General features: G+C 34.0%; 1 long non-coding RNA gene across 1 annotated transcript; it reads right to left on the bottom strand.

The window, feature by feature from the left end:
* Positions 1–2,563: 2,563 nt before the first annotated feature.
* Positions 2,564–5,121, bottom strand: LOC130421207 (uncharacterized). Its single transcript, XR_008906774.1, has 5 exons — positions 5,021–5,121; positions 4,597–4,698; positions 3,948–4,047; positions 3,553–3,708; positions 2,564–3,187 (listed from the first exon to the last, which is right to left on the bottom strand). It is a non-coding gene; the product is annotated as an uncharacterized LOC130421207 (long non-coding RNA).
* Between the last annotated feature and the right edge of the window lie 4,068 nt (positions 5,122–9,189).

Here is a 9,189-nt window from a genome sequence, read left to right as displayed (position 1 = left end):
TGCTGTCTGTTCAATTTACTTAACTTGCTTAAGTTAAAGCAACACAACTTTTGGAAAATATGGTTACAACATGATTGTTTTATGTTTAGTCATTTAACTGAATCCATTCATGTTGGGACAACATAAAGGAGTTGTGTTGTGTTAACATAAAATAGTTATAATAGGGCAGAGGACTTATATTTCCCAGCATGCTTTGCGTACACTGCATTTTGAGAGCTATTTTCTTAAATTAAATGTATTATTTTTTAAGGAGGAAAATACATTTGACACTAAAATATTTCTTGAAAATGTTTAAATATAAGTTGAATGTGAGTTCACCATAGTCTAGAAAGCAAGCACTGCAATCTTGAGGGTTCTTTAATAAAATTAATTTCTATAATATTTACTTTGAGTTGTGTTCATGCTATTTAGGCATCAGGTCTTGATTTTGCTTAGGGCCCCCAAAATGGTAAACATACCCCTGGATGGCCCTGCACGATTAGCTCTCACTTATCCTCCACTTTTGATTTGTTGAAATGTTGATCTCTTTTGCATTTGATATTAATGTTGACACTTCATCAAACAACCATTATTTTGATCAGTGTTTGATTAAGTTGTGCTCCTGACTCTTAATTTTTCTTTAGCTTTCCATGTGTCCAAAACATATATGTTGTGGCAAAAAGAACTATCATCACAATTATATTCCTTAAATTACTTTTGATTGTGATATGTTATTAATGTGTGCAGAGTTATGACATAATTTTAAAAGATTAAAGCAGTGCTATGGAGAACTTAAGTTACGTTTCTGAATCAGTTAGACATGAAGAATTGGTGTCTGAATCTCAACAATGGTGACAACCAACAAAATAAAGCTTCATGCTACATCCATCCATCCATTTTCTACCGCTTATCCGAACTACCTCGGGTCACGGGGAGCCTGCGCCTATCTCAGGAGTCATCGGGCAGGATACACCCTGGAAGGAGTGCCAACCCATCGCAGGGCAAACACACACACACACTCACTCATTCACTCATTCACTCACACCCTACAGACAATTTTTCCAGAGATGCCAATCAACCTACCATGCATGTCTTTGGACCAGGGGAGGAAAGCCCCGAGGCACGGGGAGAACATGCAAACTCCACACACACAAGTCGGAAGCAGGAATCGAACCCCCAACGCTGGAGGTGTGAGGCGAAAGTGCTAACCACTCAGCCACCGTGCACCCCTCTTCATGCTACATCGCAAGTCAAATCAACTTTGTTTATACAGTGCTTTTTTCAATTTTCATTGTTACAAAGCAGCTGTACATAAAACATATTGACCACAACCAAAACATTTTAAGCACCGTTTAAGAAAAGGGTGAGAGAAACACTGTTCAAATAGTAAACAGACTATAAATTCCTAAATGTAATATTAGTAAGAAAAAAGTAAATTAAGTAAAAAAAAGCAGCCCCTCCCATGGCTTTTAAATAAAGTAAAATGAAAATAAACTTAAGGTAAATTATAGGTTTAAGATTATCATTAATAATCTATTTCAACATAAATAGCAGGTGTAAAAGTGATCACCATTTCTAACATTTCAACAAATCAACATTGGGGGATGAGGTGAAGGCTGACCAGGTGGGGCCAGCGCTAAGTGGCCAAAGTTTTGCCTGTGAGAAAATTCTCATGGAACCTGCGGTAACAGCCTTCAGGGTGCCCGTAAAGTGCTAGCACAAACTAACAGCTCTGGAGTCTAAACAGGACAAGAGTAAATACTAGGTAAAACTTATTATTTGAAATCTAGACAAGGCAGTCAGGCTTAGCAAAGAATACTAATGGTTTGACACAGGACAGAAAAACCCAGGGAGTTAAATAGCGAGACAGATGATAGCAGAGTGGAAACCGATGTGTGGTGATGAGAGGATAACAAGCAGGTCTGTGCTCATACAACGCCATATGTTCTCGACAAAATCTAAACACAGAGAAGATACTGACAAAACAAGCAGATGATCAGCCCCGGGACCTGACACTTTTAAGACAAGATGCTCTTTGTGCTTGAGCGAGAGATGTTGTGTGGCTAGAAGGGATACAGCTACGGTCGGAAGCATGCACAGCAAACTCCCTGGTGTTAAATGTACACCCTGGTGTATATATGAGTCCATACCTATGGGTGTACATTTTTACACTGAAGCAGAGTCTTTCTGGTGTAAAATGTTAATTTATTCATGCAGTTAATTAATCAATTGAGTTCACATTACAAGTGATGATTGATCAATAATGATGAACACCTACACAGCAAAATATGGAAAGTCAAAATAAGTCTGTAGGAGTTAATTTTAACACTTCGAAAGTGTCCCATGGGGTCCACTCCCAATAGAGTTATTTTAACACTTTTAAAAGTGTTGGCACATTGACACTCTAAAATAGTTAAAAACGTACTCCGCATAGAGTTAAAACTCTAACTACAGCCAACTCTAACCAGTGTAAAATAATTGATGTAGGTTGTTACAAATAAGCTCACCCCAGTGTAATTTTTAACTCCTGCGGTGTTTCATGTGGTGTTAAATATGGTAAACAAAGACAATAATATTTTACTTTGGGCAAATATTTTTTAATTGTGCTAATTTCAGCCAACAGTTTTAAGTATGTAAAAACATGTAACATTTTTTCAGTAAGAAAATTACAAAATGGAGAAATAGCTAAATTTTCAGACAACATTTTTTTAAATGTAACAGTAAGGCACCAAGAATTCTCGGTCATCCCCATAGTAAAACACTATCAAAGGGCTTAAAATATTTAAGTTGATCCATATTTATGACAGAAAAGTGGGTACACTCCTCAATGTAGTATGCATTTAGGTGTTCATCAAAGTACAGCGTGCACACATCACATGCAATAAAAAAAGCACTCTGTCCATGAATGACAATAGTACAGATCTTTTTAAAAATAGGAAGCTCATTACACATTCCAGTACAGACAAACAGATTTATCTGGTATTCTGTACCATAGCTTTTGACCCAGCTGGTAGTTGACACTTCTGAAAATGAGTCCAACTTTAGAGTTCGTTGAAGAATTTCACCACCTTCTATATTGCAAACAGTTTTCACCCTCACAAAATGTTGGGCACAAGCCATGAAGAAGAACATTGTGCAAGCGGTGGAGACGAAATGTTGGGCACAACCGATGAAGAAGATTCATCAGTGACCAGTTCAACGTGTAGGCCTACAAAACAGAGCAGATTGCATTTAGTTGTATGTTTTTGAATGGGCGTAACATACAACAATCAATCCAATAGTATCTACAAAGAGTATATGTTCAAAGACTGGAATACACGACAATGTCCGCAAATCATAGGCACTTTGCTGTTATTGTTAACTGCCAAAACATTATTCATTTTTAAATTAAGGCTAAAAAAAATATTCCTGTTGGACCTGGTTTAAATATTTGAAATATACATATCACAGCTTTGGTGTGACGACTGTCTTCCTGTTATAAATTAAAATTTAAGGTATATGGTGATAACAAAAGCAACAACAACTCCAGAATGTTTAAAATATAGAAAAACAATCAATCCCAATTATACTTACCTATTACTGGGTGTCCAATCAAGACCTTGAAGATCAGGACACCTGACTTTACAAGATCATCAAAAACATCCCCATCTACTTCTGTTCCGGATTCATCAGTTAAGGTGAAATGACCCTCAGTCTGATTTTCAGGTGAAAATCAAAATTTCTCTGTTACTAACACAAAAAAATGCTCCATTAAATAACTACTTCAATCCAAGTATACCACCACAAAAACCCTTCGTACACTGCAAAGGTCATAGGTTTGACCCCCACGTTTATCAATTGTAAAGCATGAATGCCCTGCATATCACATTGAATAAAAACAAACTTAAATGTAGAAAGTATTAATCTAAACAGAATAGAATGAAAATATGTGCATTTAATTACTAAAACATTTTGCATAAAATACTTACTTTCTTGATGAAATCTGTCGAAGTCAAACCTTTCCTCAGTCTGAGGTATTGTTATATATTTGTGTACTCCTCTGAACTCCACTTTAGCAAGCATCTCCTCCTGCATGCATTTAAGTATTTTTTAAACCAAGACAAAAACAACAGCTCTGAATAGAGGCAAATGTCTAACTAACATTTCAATTAGGCTCACATTGTGCACTGATATACAGACAATAACAAATTTTAGCATTAAAAGGATCCTGAAATTAAAATGTCCATGATATTTACAAAAAAATACTAAAATGAAAGTATGATAACACTTTCCTTTTGGCATGCATGTATAATGCATTTTAAAAGTATTTTTAAAGCTTTGTAATGCACCTTTTAATCCATTTGTGTCTCATAATGTATTAAATGGAGAAACAATTATTTATAACACTTGGCAATTCATTGTTACACTAAACATTTTATATTGTTTAATACTTTATAACAACATAAAATGCATTACAACACACATTATGAAGAATTATAAAGCATTTTACCCTTTAAAAACTCTCCATAATGCATTATACACACATGCTTTAAGCAAAGTCTTATCATAGTATTGTATCAAGGCTACATTAACTTTGTTTATTGAAACGCTGCTTACATTACGTTACACAAAGCTTACCTTAACGGTAAAGTCGAAACTGACTGTCCGAGAAGAGAAGCTTCGGCTTGATCTGTAGAGCCCCCTGTGAGAGAGGTGGTGGAGGGGTCCTCAGTTAACGCTCTAAGAGTTGACAACAGCAGGTTAAAAAAATGCTTTCACAAAGCAGGAGTTGGTATTAAACAAAAGTGACCAATAGCACAATCACAAAACACTTTCGTAATTTCACATAATATAAGTATTACAGTATATTGCGAATCTTTATGAAGTAAATTCTTCGAGTTATTGTTTATGCTGCAAATAATTAACTTACACCTGGAGGTAACGGAACATTCATACGCTAACATTAACGATAAAGACGATACTGACTGCAATATAAAACAACCCCTCATAGCGACTGAATGTTATTGATCAAGAAACGTAATTAATAAAACATTAACGTTACCTTTTACTGAGAAAGAGAATATTCGGCCTGATGAGTAACGTTAGTGTCTCAACGCGGATGCCTGCGAGTGAGGTGGGGGAGGGGTTCCTTATTTAACGCTCTAAGAGTTGACAAAAGCAGGTTCAAAAAAAACTTTCACAAAGCAGGAATTGGTATAAAACAAACTTGATCAATAGCACAATCACAAAACACTACCGTATCTCACATAGTAAGTATTACATTGCGAATCTGTATGAAGTAAATTCGTAGATGTATTGTTTATGCTGCAATTAATTAACTTACACCTGGAGTCAACGGAACATTCATTCGCTAACATTAACCATAAAGACGATACTGACTGCAATATAAAACAACACCTCATAGCGACTGAATGTCGTTGATCAAAAAACATTCTTGATCAACGTCAACTTAACTGTTACGTATTATAGAGAAAACATATATTCTTAAAGAACAGCACTAAATCAATGCCTCTTGCTAAGCACTTGTGTGCGGGGTTTCTTTAAAAAAGCTATAATACATTTTTTTCATCATCAACATAATCATCAGACAGTAGAAAATCCCACAAATTATAAACATAACAGTTATTTACAAATTTGTATTAAATTTATATTACCGCTTAAATTAATCGGTGTAAAGTCACCTGACATTAAAGAAACTGACAATGCTTATACGTTAACGGTAAAATCGATACTATGACTGCAATTTAAAACAACCCGTCATAGCGATCGAATAAACGCTTACCTTAACGCTGAACTCAACCATAACATGACTGGCAAGTTATATTGCTAAAATATTATTGAGATGATCTCCGACTTAAACATATCATCAACGTCTGAACGTGGCTTTCTGCCTGTGAATCCGATTTATTTAACGCTCTAAGAGTTTACAACTGCCAGTCACGGAGCACTGTAGAATTTTTTTTTTTTTAAGTTTCACTATCTGTAAAGACACCAACTCTTCATTTGATTCAACTACTTACAGTGTTGGGTTAACTTTAAATAGTGTTAAATTAACTCTAAATTCTTAAACTTTCCATCAACACCATAATTATAACTCTGCTGAATTTGCTGTGTACTGTTAACAAACACAATCACTGAAGAAAACATCAACAATAAGAAGTCACCCTGATAGTGTTTAGTGTTTCCTTAAGTTGGTCTCTTGATCCTTGTTTGTCCATGATAAAAAAATTCTTCAGTTGTAACATTCTCATTAATTTGTGTCTCTATTTCAGTGAAAGCAAAGTTCAAGAAGGCCACGTGGTAATTTTGGTGTATGATACAGAACCAAAACATTATACTTTAAAGATTTTGATGATATTAAGTTTTTATGACCCTTTAAACACAGACTTCAAGAATCTATGAATGCATCTCAATGATGGTGACAATTCTGTAGCTTGTCACCATCATTGAGGTTTGAATGAAGAGTGTTGATGTCTAGATGTATCAACGTTACTTGTTTCTCCAGAATGATTTAAGTGATATTTCTACAGCAGCAGGGTTATTTATGTGTTATATAAAGCATTTTATATTAATAGAGTCAAACTGAAAAGAACACAAAAGTTCCAGATATATTGCACAATCAACCACATACATATTTTGCCTCATGTATAACTTTAGCTAAACTTTGTTTTTAACAACTTATCAGTGTTAATAAGACAATAACACTGAAATAATTAAAATTAACATATATCTATAGTCAAAGGCAAGGAGTCATTGTTCTCCATAATGGTGACCTCAAAATCTACTTCTCTTTTTCATGTTTTCTTCAGAGATTGTGTTTGTTAACAGCAGGTGTTCATCATTAATAATCATTCATCACTTGTAATGTGAACTCAATTAATTATTTAGCTGCATGAATAAATTGACATTTCACACCAGAAAGTCTTTGCTTCAGTGTACATTTGTACACCTGTAGGTAGGGACTCATATATACACCAGTGTATATATGACTCCTGAATGAAATGAGAACAAAACAGTGTTTTGATATTATTAAATCTAGAGTGTTATTTCATACATTACTAAATGTTACAATCTTGCCATTTAACATTACACACATAAGAACATGAGTCACAAGGTTCTTGTCAAACAAATTAAGTTTTAACAAATGGATAAATTACTCTTAAAGCATAATCATTGACAAAGTCTGCCCTTTTATTCTTAGAAAAATGAACGTTGAAAATGAATGTTTTTAAAAAAATATTTGAGAATTACATTTAAGATGATTCTTAAAAACGTCCTATAATTTGTTATAAGAACGTTCTTATATTTTCTCTTAAGAACAGTTTTGTGAATCCGGCATGTTTGTGTGTGAATTATGGAAGAATCATAGGTAGAGGTGTTGTAGTGTGTGCTTAAATATGCAAGTGAGTTACAGTATGCAGGGAAATGTCTTGATATTGTTGTTGCTGGTCCAGAAAAGCATTGTCTGGCCTCTCCAAAAGTTTTTTTCTCCACTCTTATTCACATATACACATCTATTGTGGAGTTTTGGCTCCTTGCCACTGTTACTCACTGGGAGACTGCTGATGTAGTCTTATCCATAAATATAAACAACTTGCATTTAACAACACAGATGGATGTTAAAATGTTTTAACAAATACATTATTTCCGCATATGCTTTGGTATTATTGGAAATTGTTCTGGTATATTGAAATTTTAGGCTCCCAGTCCTGAAAACAATATTTTGATAATATAACTAAATTAAATATACTTTGATTAAATAATGTATAGTTTCTGACAATCCACTGACATAAGTGTACATTGGATATAGAAAATTTTGCAATAATACCATGTATCTTAATGCCGTATATTCTCTTTCGTTTTCCCCCTAGTATTATTTTTATTAAATTTCTTATTATGATGTATGTAAAGCTGCTTTGGAACAATGACAATTGTGAAAAGCGCTATATATATAAATTTGAATTGAAAATTGAATTGAACTATTGTTGAGATTCATACGCTGATTCTTGAAGTCTGTCCAAAGAAAAAATATATATCAGTTTTTTCAAATATAAATGATGTTGTAGTGAAATGGTACATTGAGTTCATCTGAGGGTTCCGCCAGTGTGGCGATGTGAAGAACCCCAAATGGTTTCTATTTAATACACTTCTTTTTAAATTCAGTCATACACTCAATTATTCATACAATATGTATAGTTTAGGCCTAAGTGATACATTAACACAAGTAAAACAGGTTATTTTTAATGATGCGAAGTCATGTCGTATTACATGAAATATTTAAAATCACAATCAAAGCTTTTCCACTCTTTGACCAAAAGATGACGCCATTGTAACTGGAGGGTATAGCCTCAATGCTTCGCAAAACGTTATTTCACCATTATTAGAATATACTGTTACATTATACTTCATTTTCACTGTCTAAATAAATACATCGTTGTAGTGCAATTGTTACCAGCAGATCACGTATAAACGTGATGACAATTCCAACATCCATCAACCAACACTATTTGAATGTGTTCTCAATTGCGTTGCCATATTAAATATACTTTCAAAGAACCCAGTCACAACACAACCAACAAACAAAAGCCAAGGGTCAAGAGCGCAAATCAAGAAAAATACCGATCACCATGATGGTGACTTTTGTTAGCTGGTTAAACTAGGTCAAAGTAAGGGACAACAAGTTGTGTTATTTAAAAGGATAGTCTAATTTTTATAATAAATACATCAAACTTTTGTCATTACAAAATACTAAAAAGGCATAGATTATAAAAAATATGTTAAACACAGCATATAGTGTTGTTACTTGCGTATCTTTTGAAAGACTTGCACCAATACTACTGAAAAACTTGACAGACAACAATAATAATGGACAATGCGCACAAGACATATATGTATAACATAAATATATAAGAATGTGTTTTTATGTGTATGTATTTGATTTTCTTTTGAGTTTCTCTGTACACTTTATGATCTTCTCCTTCTCAGACATTCTCTGATTGGTTGTGCTGATGAATGTAGTCATTGAGCTTTAGACATGTATGGCAGCTGTGAAAATTAGCCGTTAAATGCATTTTAGAGAACCGGGACCTTAAAAATAGCATGTGATGCTTTTTACTGTTTAACAGGCTTTATCACATTGATACAACTGCAGTAGGCTACCAGTCATAAATGTGTTCGTCTGTTTGGGTAGGTGTTTATTTCTAACTGATT

This window comes from Triplophysa dalaica, chromosome 5 (assembly GCF_015846415.1).
Source record: "Triplophysa dalaica isolate WHDGS20190420 chromosome 5, ASM1584641v1, whole genome shotgun sequence".
Lineage (NCBI taxonomy): Eukaryota > Metazoa > Chordata > Actinopteri > Cypriniformes > Nemacheilidae > Triplophysa > Triplophysa dalaica.
Note: the sequence above shows the minus strand (reverse complement) of the source record. Positions and strands in the feature narration are given on the sequence as shown.